Genomic DNA, 18,316 nt, shown 5'->3' on the forward strand with positions numbered 1-18,316 from the left:
TCACTACTGTGTTGACAAAGTATTTGTCTGCTCTCTTCTAGATAAAAAATCTCTTATCAAACTACCCTTAGAAACAAAAATACATCAGCTGAGATCAAACCTTCCTCCAAGCATTACAAAACTRTGGGAAATGAGTTTTCCCAAATCACACATCAAAACTCCAACTATCATCAAACCCCAAATCTACTTTGAGACTCTGTTTTTCTATAGCCATATCATACTGGGCTTAGGGTATTTGGTCCAGTATAGAGGCATGTTGAAGTAGAAAATAGAACAGCAGTGGAATGCCAAATGTTGCTGGTGTATCTCTATGAAGAAAATAATAGAGAAAGAAAGAGTCTCATGGCTTATTCAATGCTCTGAAAAAATGTCTGATTATGCAATCCTGTTAAACGTTTACCATAAACTCCAAGAGAGAGCAAAGAAGCAAGTGTGGGGAACYGGCTGAACTGCAGTTAGTTTTACGACTCTGGACTTCTTAAGCACCTTCACTTTCACAGTACCAAGCCAGACTAGGACTCTGGCAGCTGTACAGTCTGTTTTGAAGTATCAAAAGTGCACCTTCAGGCAACTGGATTCTTCAGATAACATCTTAGGAAAAGGTTCCCTGAATTCTGGTTGAGAATGCTTGAACAATATACAGAGTGACCAAAAAAGTGAAAATGAATATGGTATCAAACAGTTTGTATTTTTTATCCACAGTTTGGCCAAGTTTCCAAAATCTTATTAACTGTATCGCTGTGAACAAAATCATGGAAAGGATGAAACAGTAGACTATCCTCAATTTTGACTTTGTTGCCTTCCATGCAAGGGTGTCATCTTTAATGTACCCATTAGACTTCTCTCTTCTTCTCCTTCCTCATTTTTTTTTTTTTTAACCTCAAACCACTGAGAACTGTGACAGTGAAATACATGATTTGCCATGCTGGCACAAGACTAATCTTCCAGCAAATTCAGCATCCTAGCTCCCACAGCTGTTGCAAAGGAAGGTGCAAGGAACTCTGYTTGCCCTGCTTCAAGGTGTGAGGTAAAGGTCTGAATCACTCTCTACCACTCATGGCTACAGARGCAGCCCAAGAAATGGGCATCAGCTCAAGGACAGTAGCTCCCAGCAACACCCAGCTAAGACTGACAGTGATTATGAGCTATTTTCTACAGTCTCATGAGCAGTTAGTTCTTCTGTCTCATTTAATGATGTGCTGGACTCTCTGAATYTGAGACAGTTCTCAGCAGGAAAAGCCAGGGCCACGAGTGTGACACCGTGGATCACATTTTTTTTTCCAGTTGAACCTGTGGAGTCAGCAACACAGACTATGTCTACATTAGCAARTAAGCTATCCCAACAGGACCAGATCTGTAAAATGAACAAGTGGTGCCAAAAAACTGTTCACAGAATCATAGAATCAGTAAGGTTGGAAGGGACCTCTGRAGATCTAGTCCAACCTCCCCACTCAGCAGGGTCACCTAGAGCATGGTAGACAGGGTTGCATCCAGGCAGACCTTGAAGATCTCCAGAGAAGGAGACTCCACAACCTCTCTGGGTAGCCTGGTCCGATGCTCTGTCACTCTCACAGTGAGGAAATTCCCCCTCACATTCAGGCAGAACTTGTTATCCACACAATACACTCTTGGGAGTTTTTGCTCAGTCTAGCACTAGTTTGGCCCTGTGGACTGAACATGCGTTCATGGGTGAAGAGTGCTGAGGGTGCTCCCGGAATGCACTGTCCCACCTAGTTTCTGCCAAAAGGAATCCTGTTCATGTGCTCCAAGACATGAACAACGCAGTTAACTGTGGATGACTGCAAGCTTCACTTCAAAAATGAGTTCCTAATGTGAACTAAAATGCTAACATAGATGCAGCCATAAGATTTGTTATGGCTCATTTGTTCTCCCCTAAGCTACAAACAGTCTGGTCATAGCTGGTGACCACATATAAGTTGCTTCAATGTCAGCCGCAGATCCATGGTTGGCAATGGAGTTCCACCACCCTTCACTCCCTCCATGACCTACCACATTCCCCTTACCATGCCCACGAGGAGGATGAAGGAAACCAAGTGGTGCTAGCATCCAGTATGGCCCTTGCTTCCCAATGAAATTGCTTCCTCACCAAGAACATCCTCAGCAGGTGCTAGCCCTTCAGCTCCACTAAGAGGCTATATTCCCTTCTCTCAGTCTGCTCCTTAAATCTTGGTTCTCCTCACAAGCTGATTCAGTGCTCCTACCTTCCACTGACCAGAATCATGACTACCATGACAAAAAATAAAAAAATAAAATAAAACAAAAAGGTTTGCCCTGAGCAGTCTTTCTTGCCATTTGCTAAAGCCCTCCTATGGATTCTGATCAGGTGGGTGGCCTCAGCAAGAACAGGTAAAAGTCTTCCAGGAGAGCAAGAAATAAACTACTGTAAGATAAAACAAATGCATTAATGCAGCATGGAAATCCCCAAATACAGCCTGACAGTGGCACTTAGTAAAATGGCATTTTAGCAGCACGAAGTGGCTTCCTTTTTCTTTGACTCCCCTTCTACCCTCTCCCAATTATGCACAAACCTATAAATCATTCTCTTTTCTTTCTTGATCACCTCCCCTTCATGAAATTATTAGAGGCTTCAGAAAATGCAATCTAAAAACCCAATTCTATCTCCTTAACATATTTGRATACTTTTAACAGAAAACTGCAATTTAGGCCATTTAATTCTTTGTGACTATAGACAAATAGTCTTAATTTGCACAACTGAAATACAATTAGCATTATTCTTAACTTAATGAAATAATGTTTTAACTTCATTTGTGATCACAACATTTCTATTTCTTTAGTATTCCCTCTATGAGCACAAAAATATGCACGCCCACATGTGAAAGCGAGCATTCGTAACACATAGGTTTGCATACAGGAACTAAAAAGGGAAAAGCACGGCTGTTTCGTTTTGCAGAAGAGCCTCCATCAAGTAGAGCAAAGAACAACAGCATAGAGCCACCATCAAACTACAGACCAGTTTGAAGTTCAACCCTCCCAGCCTCCTCCACCGTTCTACCGACAAAAATTGAAACAGCCTACAAACGATCTTTTCTCTAGATTAACCTTTACCCTCTTCACAGGAAACATGCAGGTKATGTGGCAAAGTTTCCAGTTCACAGGATGACTTCACTCCAACTCACGACACGCATGTCTCAGACTGCTCACACAGTCAGGGGAAAAGTCCGCAAGGGCAGCGAATGACGTATGCTCCGTTGAGGAGTTCAAACTAGGAGCATKTTTCTGAATTTGATTGTCCTTTGGACATGCTCCTAAAGCCTTGCTCTCCTCCAACCATCTTTCATCAAAACCCCGATGCTCACAGCCCTTGCTTTCGCTGCTGCTCCCCAAAACAAAAACAGGACAAACAGCATTGCTCTAACCACAGCACCCCAACAGCTGAACCCTCTCCGTATGCTCTTGCTGCAGGGTTTGGGAGGAGGGGGAGAACAGTAAGAAAAACATAAATATCCCAACAAGAACAGTTTTAACATGAAATGGAAGATAARCTTGACACACTTTAAAAACTGCCAAAGATTTCACTATTGCTGTTGATTGCAGATGGAAGGCTCTCTTCCCTGAAGTGGTGGACAGCAGCAAAATATTCTCCAATATAAAGGCAATGAGAAAGGAGAACAGCAGAAAAAACAAAGCAAATACAAGCATTGAAACTAGATCCATAATCAGAAGTTTTGGCCAAACTTTGATTACAGCAAAACRTTTAGGGATCTACCTGTCTATAACACTTATCTACTTCACACACTAACACAGCACAAATTGAAGCCAGGCCCTGCTGGCCAAAACGCCCTGGGAATCCCACCACYTTTCTACATGTTAACATTGTCCTTCATGTGTCGGTGCAGCTCTTGCATTCTGCTCCGACTCTCCTCTGGGTTCAYGGACTCCACATTAAGAGATTTTTTTCCTGATTCCATTTTCCCAAATGGAGAGACTGCTGCATTAGATCACAGGTATCCTGGACAATCTCCCAAGCACTCTTTTCACATGGCCTTCCTCTGACTTGCTGTGACTGCTATGCTTGCTGTTTCAAACGTCTGTGTAACTTAAAAACACGTAACAATGTCAGAGGGCAAACCAGGAATCTGTGAATTCTTTCTCTAACATATGTGTTTTCAAGATGACATAACTGATTGACTCAGGAAACAAAATAACTAGTGTCACAGGTTTAGAAACTTTAAAATAAATGTTAGTGTGGGAGTAATACTCCACAAAGGTTATTACCAGATTTATGCAGCAAAACAAACCTGGAGATTTGCTCTATGCTACTAATATGCTACTAATACAAATACGTTGATATATATTTCTCCATGAACATTTGTTTTGCACTTCTAATTTGTGCTTTGTATATTTGTGATACATAAATCATCTTTTTTTCTTATATAGTGTGTGCCTAGCTTATGCCTAACAGTGACAAAGCAGGATGACTTTTCTAATGGAATATATATATTCTTTTCTTTCCAGATATTTGCCTTCTCTGTGCTGTTTTCATTTATGCTTCCTGGAAAATGAAATGATCTGTTTGTTTGCCCCAGTCTTTCTGTATCAGAGGGTCAGATGSTAGTTGTGAGCCAAGATGCTGACTGCAAGGCTCTTTTCCAGATTCCTTTCTGGAGTCAAGTAAACAACTCCTTCTTCCCCAGTGGTGGGATGTTGGCAGTTTGGATGAGTAAGACGTTCAGTAGCTACTGGTCCTCACGCACTCCAACAACAGTCTGTGCTTCCCACTCCTGCTCCTATTCCAATGCTTCAGTAGGGCAGCTGTTAGAGTGAAAGTACGCCTTTTGGGGCCAAACCCAGCCTGTGGGTCAACAGTGAGATCACCCTGTAAGATATAAAGGCTTGGGGTGCAATTGCTCTCTCAGTGTCTTGCCAGCTTCTGAAAACATTTTTCTTGAAAATCTATTTATACAGCATACAGAGAACTCCACTTCGCTGGCACTGTCAGACATTTCAAACTCATCCAGAAAAGCCTGGCCAGATTTCTAAGATCTTGGACAAAGACCCCCAAGGTTGGTTTGCTTTCTTGCCAAAGTTATGAGGAGAGACTAGACAGAAGGCGGTTAGAAAGCCTGCCTCCGTTTCTGCTGAGGGGAGCTACTCTCTGAGAGGAAATCAGAGCAGATCACTGACTGCTGTGAGATTAAAGGACATTGCCTTTCCAGGAGATTGGAGAGGAAGAGGAGAAAGACTGTAGAAAACAGAAGAAACAGCTGAAGGAAAAAAGTAGAGGACCAACTACTGTAGAGGCAAAGCAGAGCACTATCTGTCTTAGGAAAGTAAGCCTTTTCTCTCATTCATTTCACTCATCTTCCATGAGTGGAGATGGGGATGCCCCCCACCACACTCCTCTAACCAGGGTTAGAGCAGGCTCCAGTGTGAGCTATGAGGCTTTTGGACCTCGAGAAAACAATCAGAAAGTCCTGGTATCCCACATTAGCCTGGGAAGTGCACTAGCGCTCAGATGCCTGGAAAAAGCAGAAGTACTTYTGGAGCTAGCAAAAGCACAGGGTTTCCTACCAGCCACAAAAAGGCACAGATGTGAGCTGAGGAGATGGCAGCCAAAAGGAGGAGGGCTTGTAGGTGTGAGGAAGGATGGAGAGCTGAGTTGTTTCTCAAGAACTGGTAGGACTTGGGGCTAAATGGAGCAAAAGATCCAAGTGTCAGCTACACCTCAAGAAAGACGCTGGAAGAAGAAATAAGCCTATTTCTGAGTAGGTCTTGAGCAAGACGGAGCCTTTTTTCACACTCAAAAATGTTCCGATTCAGGCCTGTGTGCACTAGAAAGGAGCAAGAGGAGGACGGGAGATGACTGAAAGGACCGCGTTACCCTGTTGGCGCTTCCTGACGCAGGAGGGGCACCCCAGATCGGACGATTCAGATGTGCCAGGCCAGTTCCTTCTGCGTCTGGGACCCCGGCTTACACGTACACCCAAATCGCATATCTGCCCTGCCCTTCACAACATGGATAGAGCCAGCTGCATTCTCGAGGCCACCAAGAAGGGGAAGTGGGAAAGGAGCTGACGTGTCTGAGRCATGCTAATCAGCCCAAGCTGTCCTGCTATGAGCAAGGAACTGCTGCAGCCATCTATCTCCCTTTCAGAAAAAAAAAATAAATAAATAAATAAAAAGGCCACAATTTCATTTCCTAATCAAGCCACGAGATATTAAGTAGTAATTTTTCAGAACTCTCCAAATGTCGCCATCTGCACACTCTAGGTCACAACAAGGACATTACTGCTGCTCTTCAGAAAATCAGGTTAGGACTGTAACTTCAGAGCAATGGACGTCTCTGCACTTCAACTGGCGGAACAGCAGTTCCATTTCAGGGAATGTGTTAATCAGAATTACCAGCAGTAGACAATAAGACTAGATTTTATATCATTTCAAGCAAGAAAAAAGGATTGCAAGATGTAAGCAGGGCCTAGAGAGAGAGTTCATARAAAGCTAGAATTTACCAGCTGTAATTTTACATAACAAATTTGCTGACTAACATATCTGCTGATATATTTTTAACACAGAATAACAACTGGATTTTAAGAGAAAGGACATTTCATCAGATTTGCAAAATGCAAAGTCCATTGCAAGTATAACCTGAACYGCTGCCACCAGGACCCAGCAGGACCATTTCCTAAATGAACTGTTAATTTATTGCTAAATTAGAGAAACACAACTTTATGGAAAAAAAGCACATGTACCACAGACATAAGAAATTCAATATCTACCAGAAGAATATCTGGAATATATTGAAACTCTCCTTGTTTGTTTGTTGAATTTAAAAAGCCTAAATTTGTAACACAAAATCTGAATAAATAAGCCTAAAGCACATRACCCACAAAAATACAGCAAGAAATAAGAGGTAAATGGCTTGCATGTCTTTGCAGTGACCTCTTAAGAGCAAATCAGACCAAAATCACTGAAATATTTATATGAATTTGATTACAAGTAGGTCTCCAGCAACATAATCAGCAAATTTCTGTTCTATTCTATTCTATTCTATTCATTTCAACAGTTGTCCCTCCTTACAAAAATGTCTATGAGATTTTAAGCTGTGAGTATCAACCATACTGAAATACTATATCCTCTGCTGAGGTGTGATTAAACAAAGGACCTATTATAGAAAACAAATGTCCTGCAGTGGATATTATTATGCTAGCTCTAAAATTAAAAAAATAAGATACAACTGAAAAGAGTAACTAAAAATATTTCTACTACTCTAATCAGTTTAATCTGTAAAATCATCAAACATATCAACCCTTGTAAACAATAAAAAAGTGGTGTAGGTATTTCTTTAGAATTTCATCTCTCTTCWCTTTGACATTTACAGACTAAAGCGGATTGTTCAAGACGAAAAGGCAGCATCTGCTTGTGTAGCTGCAGTGCATGTCGTGCAAAACTCTTTTTACTCTGCTACATCATTCTTTTCCTTCACTCTCATTCATGAACAGACCAAACGTAACGAACATTTCAGTCTGAAGTTCAGAGAAAAATTAAAACTTCTCTAGGCAATGGTTACCATTTTTGGAGTCCAGGGCTTTTTAACAYAATTTTCAAATAACTTTAGCCTAAATCTACAGAGTTGCTTTTCAGCAACAGCCTCTGATCACTCTTTAAAACTGATGTAATTTAGTGGGTTTCAAAAGTTTATTTAAAAATAAACAAACAAAAAACCAACTGCAGCAGCGATGGTAGCAACAACTGCAAAAAGATACAAATGCTATGCAAGGACAAAGGGCAAATATTAGTGCCGAGTTCATCGCAGCATTCAGTGCTCAAAAACATGAGCTTAAATGTCCTAGTATTGTAAATTCTCCAAGCATTAACATGCCTTATAAAACTGGCATGTTTTTACAGGCCAAGTTTATCTGAACCTCACTTTTTTAATGCAAGTTTCTCATGGATGTAGTAGAAGACTGATAACATGAGGAAAGCATCCCAAATTATTTTCCTTTTTCACGAGCAACTCGTTCTCATGATTGATGCAACCGACTCTCCATTTTCTGATGCYGAAGGTTAGCAACAGTAGAGTCAGCTTCTTCTACTCACCACAGSAGCCTCAGAATTAGCCTTCTTCCCATCACATCTTCTCAGAAATTCATAAGCAACCTGCCAACCTCAGTAGTGACATCACCACCAAAGCAAAGCAAGGCAGCAGAGTGAAAGGAGAACCTGTTTTTGTGATATTTAGCTAAGTTCACGTGAAGAGGACTGCATTATGGCTAAGACCTTTTGGTGTAGGAAGAGTTCCCTCAAGCTTATGATGCATCTGCCCAGAGCTGCCTGCCTTGCTCTTCTAGCCCAGGTGGGAACAGGCACCTGCATTTCAGCCACTCTAGGTCATAGTCCACCATCTAATCAAAGCCATTTTTAGCAACAGACTATACTAAGATATTGAGCTGCAAAATCAGCGTGGGCACATGTTTCTACATCTGCTGGCTCTGATAGAAAGGCAGCACCTTCTGGCAAAAAGGCAGGACAAAAAGCTGAATATAAGGACTGCATCAGAGCAAAAGGTTAATCAAGCATGGAGTCCTCTATGAGGGTGGGCAGTCACCGAGACTGAGAAAAACAGTACAACGAGCAGTTATGGTACTTTGTGAGGTGTCTCCTGGTTTGTGCTCCCTGACTCAGCTGCCAAGCAGGCAGGGGACTTTCAGAGCCATGAGCAGTTCACACCCAGACCATCGTATTTGGCGGTCAGAGGTAGCATGAAAGCTAATGCATTACCAGTATTCATCATATGCACTGGCAGTGCTCTTACCCTGTAGCCCTGTAATACAGTATTGCCAGTCCCAGCGACCAGCTATAAGCTTTGCACTGAGTTTGCAAGGCCTGAGAACTGCGAMTTTTCAGGCTTGCTTTGTCTGAACTCTCCTTGACCTATCTGAAACTTTGTTTTAATTGGGTTTAATTGTTACAGCAATTTTTCTAATTGCCCAGATGTTTGCGGTTAATTTGTTTTTGCTTCTGTTTATCTTTGTATGGTACCATCAAGAGTTTAAAACTCCAACATAATGACGCAGTGCAGAGACATACAGGCTTGGTATGACAGCAGAGGCCTTGAGAAGTGGAGACAGGGGTTGCAGCTGAGGAGTACAGGCATGGTGTGGTAAGAAACCGGGCACAGGCTGGTACTGGAGATCCTGCGGCTAYAAGGAACTTGCCAATGGGCAGCTGAAGAAATGGAGACCAAAAGCTGGACAATACTTGTTTTAGGGGTAACAGACAGAACAAAGAAACAGTATCTAAAATGTAAAAGGCACCATGTATTGTAAATTTGGATGTAATGTGGAGCTGTAAACAACAAAGAAAGAGCAAAATGTAAAAGCGTGTAAAGAAACACATAAAAATGAAAAAGAAGAAACCATCAACAGAACAGTTATATTCTTCCCAGACTTCAGATGCTGACAGTTGACTGAAACACCTTCAGCTCACCTTGGAGTGAAATCACCAACCTTTGGACTCAGAAGAACAGATGAAGGGTAAACCTAATACCAGGAAAAGGGGAATATACTAAGTATGACTACAGTTTAAACTGCATTGTTACTACTATTGAGAATTTTGCCTGCATAGAAGTATTTTATTTTTCTGCAATAACAACAATCTAGACAAATAATTATTCTTGGATTAGAGTGTAAAGATTATAATAACAATAAATTCTTGGCTATATATATATGGCATATTTCCTCTTTGCCTGTAAACAAGATTTTGAGTATAACACCACAAATGTAGGATTTAGACCCAACTTTCACTCTTCACTTTTACCCACAGATACTGTTGGCTGCTGTGATTCTGTATTTTAAAAGAGCAAATTTTGAGCAGTCGTGAGCACTAACATTACAGCTTTTTAAGGACATGCAGGACTCATCCCTATAGATGTAGATCGCTTAGCATGTCTTCRTGGACTGAAGGTGTGAGAATGAGAGCTAGACATAACATTGTCAGGACAGTGTCATCACTGGCATAACATCTATGTTCCAAGTGCAATATATTGCTTCCACTGAAAACATAAAATGATTGTGTGTTCACAGTGATCTTACTGTGAATTATAATGCATCACTGCAAAAAAAAAAATTCAGTGCATGTTACAAAACGGTAATTTTTTTAACTGTATGTTATCACTTGATTAAAAAAAAATGGAAAGATTCATTCTTCTAAACAGTCAAAACTTTTCTTTTTAAACAAAAGGTTAAATTCTGTGAGAACACTTCTGAGAAGTAAAATAACCCAGAATTATGACTAAATGAAATGGGGCATTATTAAATTCCCACATCAATGGCATTAAATCTTTTTGATTTGAAACTCCCCTAAAAATTTTCCAGTGGAAGATTATCCTTCAACATAAGCTAATTTGAAGCTACTGATAATAGGTTTGCTTTCCTCAGTCACCTTTTATGAACTTATTTGCATAGTTCATGGACAATTTAAAACCACTACCTTAAACACTGTAAGAACCAATCATTGCTATTAAGTTTTTTTTTTTTTTTGCATTTTGCATTGTTTCCATCTACTGAGAACTTCACAAAATATTCACCTACCATTCTCAATTTTTCCATGTTTGGTCTCAGTCTAGAAGTAAATCTGTATTTGGAAAGTGTGAGCTAAAGTCTTTCTGGGCACTCTCCAGTTCTGAAAAGGGAAAGTCTAATAATATCTCTTTATCCGATTAAAAAAAGAAAAAAAAAAAAAAAGTCATGCTTTTTCAACACAGAAAATAAAAAATAAACTGTAACTGAAATGCAGCAATGCAAGTAGTTCTTTATGAGGTTTACAATTATAAAAAATAAACAAACAAACAAGGATTTTGCTAACAGCATTAAGAGTGAATTAAACAGAAATCTGAGTCCAGCATTATCTATGGGGAATGAAGCCAGGGACATCTGGTTAAAATGTATGAAACAACCACTTGACCCAAAACCAGTAGATCTTCTAGTAACAAAGCAGTAACGATGTCAAATCCCTATGAAAATTCAAGTTGCTAAAAGATGATGCAGAAGGTATTAGCGTGCCTGCAGAAGAGCACTTTGTTAACTCTTCCATTCTGAAAAGCTCTGTGGCAAAGCACCTGCAGTACTCCAACGTTTTTTATATGAACTAAGCCCTACAGGTAGTTTAGCTAATTCAAATGAGTGATACAATAAACCCAAATCCTACAAATGAATCAGTGTTTTGAGAGGTTGAAAACAGGCGCGAAGGTATGAAAGTTTGACAGTACAGTCAAGTAGAAGCTGCAACATTAACGTTTTATGAATGTTACGATGAACATGTTAGTTTTCAAATATGACGATCACTGCACAAACACATAGTTCTGTTTCCAGTTAAACTGGCATACTAGTAAATGTTGTAGAACTGTAGCTACATCTGTCTTTTACAACTGCAGAAAAGCTACATAAATATATAAAATTACACTGCCTGGGAGTGGTAATGGCGGTGTGCAGCCAGCTAGCATTAAAACATGTTCTGTTTTCCTTCCCAGAGACACCCAAAAGTCACTTCCATACTAAGTGAGAACAGTGTGCATGGATTTATCTAAACGGATTTTCCCAACCTAACCTGGCACATTACAGAAGCACTCTTCAGTCGGCCCAGATTATACAGCAGGCTGCAGGAGTCAGCAGTCTGAAGCCTACTACGATCTCCTCCCCAGTTCTGGGAAAGCTGTGACTGCGTGGCTATTTCTGTGTCTGTTTTTCAGGCACCTTTAAAACCACTGCCTTTTCGCTCTCATATTCAGATTTTCCTTTCCAGAAACTGATCAAAACAGAGGAGATCTTATTCTTTTTCAACCWTTAAATTTCACAGCTAAAAGCTATTAAATTGTAATATGCCAGTGCTGTCTCCCTAGCGAAGGATGCAGCTGGTCACAGAAAGACCTGTCATCCCATCTTGTGATGTTCCTGTTTAAGTGTATTTACACTGACAGAACAAAAGATGCCTAGTAATGGATTCCAAGCAATTGAGGAAGGGGAAAAAGCACAGTTTTTAAACAAGACCCAGAAATGCAGCTCCAGATGACCTGCGCTGCACTGGGGAAGTTACAAGCCACTTTTACATTAAGACTTGAAGAAAAGTCACCAGAAAACTCTTGTCTATGTTTGTCTCTCCCCTTCACTGTATGGCAAGTTATCAAAGTTTTCAGTCACAGGCTCTCTGGAGTACCACTGACTACGTTTCTCCGTGAAGAAGAAAAAGGACCAACAAAATTCATATGGTAAAACACAATCCATCGCTTGAGACCACTCACTCCCAGTGCTCTTGGTCACTCCTCAGCCCGTGGGGATCCACGCCTGGTGCTCAGCAGTGCCTACCTGAAAATCACCCCTCAGGAAAGTTTTCCTTCCATTCTTCCTCCTTCCACATCAAAGACTATCTGAAACTATCTCTTTTCTACCTTTCTTTCTCCAGTGAAAAGACTAAATGATAATTTTATTTGACCTTATATCTATTACTTAGCCCACCAAAGCAAATGAGTTAACGCACATAACTCGTTGTTTGAGGACAAACTGTACCAATGGACAAAATACAAACTAATGCTTGTTGTCATATTTATGAATCCAAAACAAAAAAGGCTTTTCTCCTCATTAAATCTTATTGATTTCAAAGTTGATTCATGGAGAATTCTCAGGGATGTAAATAAACCATAAAATGTTAACATTTGCAATTCAGTAATGCTACTTTTCAAGCTATTGCTAAGTGTTATACACGTCAGAAATGTTTACAAAAGGCACTTTTCAGAATTTCTTTTCAACAGCCAATTAAACATACTGYTGAGGATCTCATCCTTGAATTTCCAACAAATTCAGCTGTTTGAGTGTGCATCAGTTGATCTAGAATATTTTGTATTACTTCCTTCCTTATTGGCCAAGAGATTAAAAATTCTAATTTGTCTTTTTCCTTGGTTATTACTTCTTTACTCTACAAACTATGGAAGGAGAATAATCAAAAGCAGTAGTGATATTTTTTTAACGCTAATAATGAAAACATCAGAAGTCACTCATATGGGGATGACTGCAAATCTGTGCCAAGCTTAAASCATCTTTAGAAAATTGGGACATGAAAACACTCACAGTTCTAATGTTCAGTGTTCAAATGTTCAAATAGCAGCAAGAGAAAACTACAATGAGAACCAAACTAAACTAGTTATATACATATATATTTTTAAAGAAACTCCTCTCTCAGTGAGTAACAGCAGATATAATACTACAAATTGAMTGTTACTGTGCAATACAGTATTAAGGCAAACAGAATGGAATCTGGTTGTTTATCATCTTTCCTGTAYTCCTATTACAAACAGGTTCTTATCACTGTATTTAAATCACTACTTAGACATGATTTTTAACTTGGTTTTATCAGTCTTTTTTTTCTGTAAGATGTTATGTGATTTATGTAAGGAAGGTAGGTTTTTTCCATTTTCTAAAGTTTATTCATCATCTTTACAGCAAAATTGAAGAGTTCCATATTAACTTGAGCTTGTTTATTAAAAGGAAAGAATACAGTGAATCCTGGCTTCTCATTATTTAAGAAATAAAGGTGCAGAAAAATATTTCAGAAATATTTCAGGAGTGTTTTTCTTCTAGCTAACCTGCCACAGAGATTTAAGCTCACTCTTTCTAGACTGAAGACAAAACCTTTACTCCACACCTTACACCACAGCCTATAAAAAAAAGAAAATCAGCAGAAGGTGGCTCATGGTGGCTGCTTCCCCTCCCATTGCCACAAAAGTGATGCCTCATGCAAATGGGTTTAGCTGCTAACGCCAGGCATTGGTCATTTAGCACTGACAGCCTTCACTGAAGGCTAACACATCTGTCTGTATTAACAGTTACACTTGTTAAATGGAGCCTGTGCAACCTCACAGGACAAGGTTAAGAAACGCAAGAGTTGGCTGAATAGTAAGAAAAGCACCTCAAGGCAGAAGTCTCCAAGTTCCTGGCATGAAGTGCCCACGTGCAGTGGAGGAAGCCCTGTTATCCCAGATCTTACTATACGACATATCGTATCTGCAAGTTTACACAACTGAGCCTTTCTCCCCAAAAAACAGTTTCCTCCACCTCTACTTTGAATGTTTGAGAGTATTGAGCAACGGCCTGGGACAGCTCCAAAAGTCAAGTTATCAGAGTTGCAGGAGGTCTGACTGAAGGACAGTCACTGAAGCAAACGTGCACAAGCACACTGAAAAGGCCTCCTTTCAGAAACACTAGATCAATGTTCAGACAGTCCACTAAAAATAGCTCAGCAATAACAGCTGAGCAGTACTTCTTTATGCTGTTTCTTTGTTTGCCTGTGTTAGCATGAAGCAAAGTCAACCATAAACCAGAATTTCAGACAGAACATTTTTAAATTGCTTTCAATGGGAACCAAGTTCTTGCAAAGGCTTGAGCCACAATACACCTTTTAGACCATCTCATAATCATCAGAGGTTAAAATTTAGCAAGAGTTGCATTAAGATTTTTTTACATGGAAATCAGAGAACAATCTTGAAYATAATTATTCCCAAATAGATATATTTTTGTTTCAAAGCAAAATTAGCATAAATGCATTTGAAGAAGAAATTAACATTCTCTCCATCTGTCATGCTAGCCTGCAAATCCCCAAAATATGTTGGCACATTTTATTTTTAGTTTTTATAGCATATAATCTATCCAAATAGAAAACATACTATTCAAAATACCATGACAGAAAGATCCAAATAGATTGGCAAAACCTTCTCTTTTGTATTGTACACATTTTTTCTTTCAACAGAAATGCAGTTCATGTAGGCCCTATTTAATAATATGCAAATATTTCATATTTTCATTACTGTTTAAGAACCTGTGTGAGCAAATCATGTGGACAGTGCTTACCATGACTAATCAACACCTTATGAAAAGGTTAACCAAGCTATACTCTTTGGATGGGATTCACAGTATCAAACTGTAGAGAAGTTAGGCAACATAGGCTGCTAGTTAGACCTGCAGAGAAACGGTCAGGAACCTTCAAAAGCTAATTCTTTCCAACTTCTATACATAGCTATCTTAGGAAAGCATGAAAGGGGATTAAATTGGTATCTCAACATCTCATGTTAAATAGTGATCTACATTAGTTTTTGGATAGGCCAAGAAAGTATTCCAAAYCTGATGATGCTTCTGTTTGTCTATTTGTTTTGCATTTGTTTCCTCTAACCCACCAAAGGATTTGCAACAGGAAGGAAAGGTTTGCTGTAACTTCCTCTGTTTTTCCCTCCTTCTCTAATAGAAGCATGAGACACCTTTCTCCTGAAACCCAAAGGGGTAAGTTCCTCAGATCTGATCATCTTCTCTTCTCCTCCAGAAACCTCTTTAAGTGATACTCTTCCAGTTTCAGGGGGCAGGCTATAGGTGGCAGCCATGCAGAACTGAGATGCTCCAAGTGTGGGCTAGCAGGTTTTCAAATTAAAACCCCAAGAGATTTCCTAACCAGAAAATCATATTTCGGAGTTAAATAACCCCAGAGTATAAGAAAACAAGGCAAAAAGCAAATTGGGAAAAGGCTTCTAAGTATATTTTACTTATGAGAGAAAGAACAAATGGACCACGATTCTTTAGTAAACAGTAAAGCAGATAAATTACTCACTTATTTTTGTGCTTGCCTTCTCAGTCCTCCCCCTTGCCGTCCATCCTCTCTGTCATTTAGAGCACTGTGCTTCCAACAGAACGTTCCCCTTCCAAACTACTGACAACTCAGTCCATAAACAGCGGTTTTTCTTTACGATGGCAGTTTTCCAAGTTAGGACTGTGAGGTCATCACACAATTGTTTTTACCCTAGAACAATAACTATTTAGTACCTTTATGTAAAAAATAACTAGCAAGCAGAAAAAAAAGAATAGCTGTACTATTCTTTCCTGAGTTTTTTTTTTTTTTTTTTCAAGCACTTAAAAACCTCAAAAACACAGGCTAAGCACTTATTAATAAACAAGTAACTGGAGAACTAAACATAGTGTTGCCAGAAGCACATGTAAAAAGTTTCTTGCTGTGGCATTTTCCTCCTGTTATATTACAGGTATTTCTGCTAAAGAATGACCTGATCAATGTTTTAATAGCTGGTAAAGCCATTTAAAGTAACTCAGTATTTGCAACAGAGCAGAAAGCTGTTACTCACCCTCGCTCAAGGAGTTCAGCTCCCTCCCGAAGCCAGTGCTAGGACAAAGTAGCATCTAAGCAAAGGGCAGTTCTTCAGTGATAGGCAGTTACGAGTTTAAGCATTTTTTTCATACTAAGAAGGTATCTGGGGCAGGGACTGTCACCCACTGTACGTACGGCGCCTGTCATTTGCCACTCCAGGCACGTCAGAGTCCTTCAGTCACAATTTTCACTCCAGAGCACACCTTTTCACTCACTGACTGCGAGTTTGCTGCCAAACAGCTTCCTCCTAAACCTACTTTTGTCACAGGCTAAACTTACACGCCTTTGTCCAGCCACACAAAATGATGTGCTGCCTGACTTACCACACACGTTTTCCTGTGCAGGGCAGTACAGCAGACAGCAATGCACACTGGCAATCGAAGAGCACACGCTGTCCAACAGCCTACATCCAAAGCGTCCTAGCAATCACCCTCCTTCATAAATGTTTATGCTGCTCCTTCAACCTTTCTCCTGCTGACTACTGCCTGATACCACAGGACTAGCCGTATGTATTCCTACATTGGTTAAGCATTTTATCTATATGCTGGGCATGTATGCAAGCTGCCGCTATTAGTAGCTCTGTGTGTTCTGTTCAAAGCATTTCTGAATTAGGTTATCCGGCCAGTTCTGTTTCTCGACCACTGCCTTCCTACTGCACCACGCCGTTGCATGTAGAATTGCATTAGTCCTCTGATGGACTACAGACATCCTGCTGCTTAGTTATAACCTAATGGCCATCAGTCACGGTTCCCAAGCTCCCCATTACTCCAGCCGCGTAGCTGCCACAGCTAGATTTCCTGTTTTGCAGGCCTTCTTGACGTACCCAACACAGCTCCTTTTGTAACACCATCTCTCCATTTTTCTTGTCACTCCGATAGTCTTCCTCTGCATGTTACATACTGAGCTGAAGTTTCTTGGAGACTGCAGTAAATTTTGTAAACTCTCACTGCAGGTGAGGACCCAGCCCACATGAGTGCAGCTGAGTGCCCTCCCTCAGCCTGAAATACCTCTCCTGACCCTTCCTTAGATCCCACCTATCATTTCATGATGGTGTCACACTGGCCAACTAGAGACAAACATCAACTCACTGACCTTCATTTAGGCCTTTCTTCTTTGAAGTTTTCCAATGCTGAACTTGCTGCTCATAGGAAAAATTCTTGCACTTAGTTCCTAAGCACAGATAGTAGGACCGTCCACAGTGGCTACTACACACGCGTATGTCACCCTAATTGTTCCTGTACAGTCATTTTATCTAAACCTGTGTACAGGAGATGCCTTCCTTCTATCAGCAAGTTTCAACAGCCTACTTTCAATACAACACTCTCAACTCAAAGAAAAAAAAGAAAAAAGAAAAAAGACACCCCCCACAAGCCTTCAGAAAACCAAACAAGTCAGCTAGCTCCCAGAGTAATTCACCTCCTGTTGTCTCCCCTTGTGCCAGTTCTTTGTTTGACTTTACCGTTCTTATATTAATTTAATCTTCCTCCACCTTAAACAGTAATTTCCATTGCAGTACCATATTAAACACTTCAGAGGAATCCAGAGAGACCAGAGCTAGCACATTTTTCTTTTTCTAGAAAATCTATTTTCTTAATAAAAAAAGATACTAGGTCAGTCTGACCTGACCTACCTTAGTAAAATAGATTGTGTCTCATCCTCCTTCCACTCACCTCCCACATCTTTAATTATTCTTTCCTTTAAAAATTTTCCTAAGGTTATCATGGTCAAATTAACAAACCTTAAGTTTGCCTAGACCGTATTTTCCATTTTCTTAAAGATACATTTTACATTCAATAGTTTCTAGATATAAAAATCCTTAAAAAGCCTTAGGAAGAGACATTTGTTTTAATTACACATCAAAAAAAAAAGTATCTTTAAGAAATCCCAAACATGTGACAACTTAAAAAGTCACCCTGACAGCCAGAAAGTATCATTGCTTTAAAAATATATGAGATTCCAAAATTGGAAGCCTCTTCTGAAATTAAAAAAAGTTTTGTGAAATTATGAGTAAAATATCCAAGATTTCTTGAAAGCTCCCGATACCCCAAATGAGAAAACATATAGTAAGAAATAGCTAAGGCTTTGTTTAACTTGCTAAGGGAATTCCCAGTGTAAATCCAGGAGATGCTTCTGCCATCTTTTA

At 39.9% G+C, this 18,316-nt stretch overlaps 1 protein-coding gene across 8 annotated transcripts in view; it reads right to left on the bottom strand.

The window, feature by feature from the left end:
* INPP4A (inositol polyphosphate-4-phosphatase type I A) overlaps positions 1-18,316 on the bottom strand; it is a 137,412-nt gene that overhangs the window by 59,937 nt on the left and 59,159 nt on the right. The window contains exon 4 of one of the 8 annotated variants that reach the window (XM_085321554.1): positions 15,625-15,813. The exons of the other annotated variants lie outside the window; for them this stretch is intronic. The gene's annotated coding sequence lies outside the window, so the exon portion shown is untranslated. The remainder of the gene's footprint in view (positions 1-15,624; positions 15,814-18,316) is intronic. 8 annotated transcript variants of the gene reach the window in all.

Source organism: Rhea americana, unplaced genomic scaffold, assembly GCF_003343005.1.
Source record: "Rhea americana isolate MKP2758 unplaced genomic scaffold, rheAme1 scaffold_7, whole genome shotgun sequence".
Classification (NCBI taxonomy): domain Eukaryota; kingdom Metazoa; phylum Chordata; class Aves; order Rheiformes; family Rheidae; genus Rhea; species Rhea americana.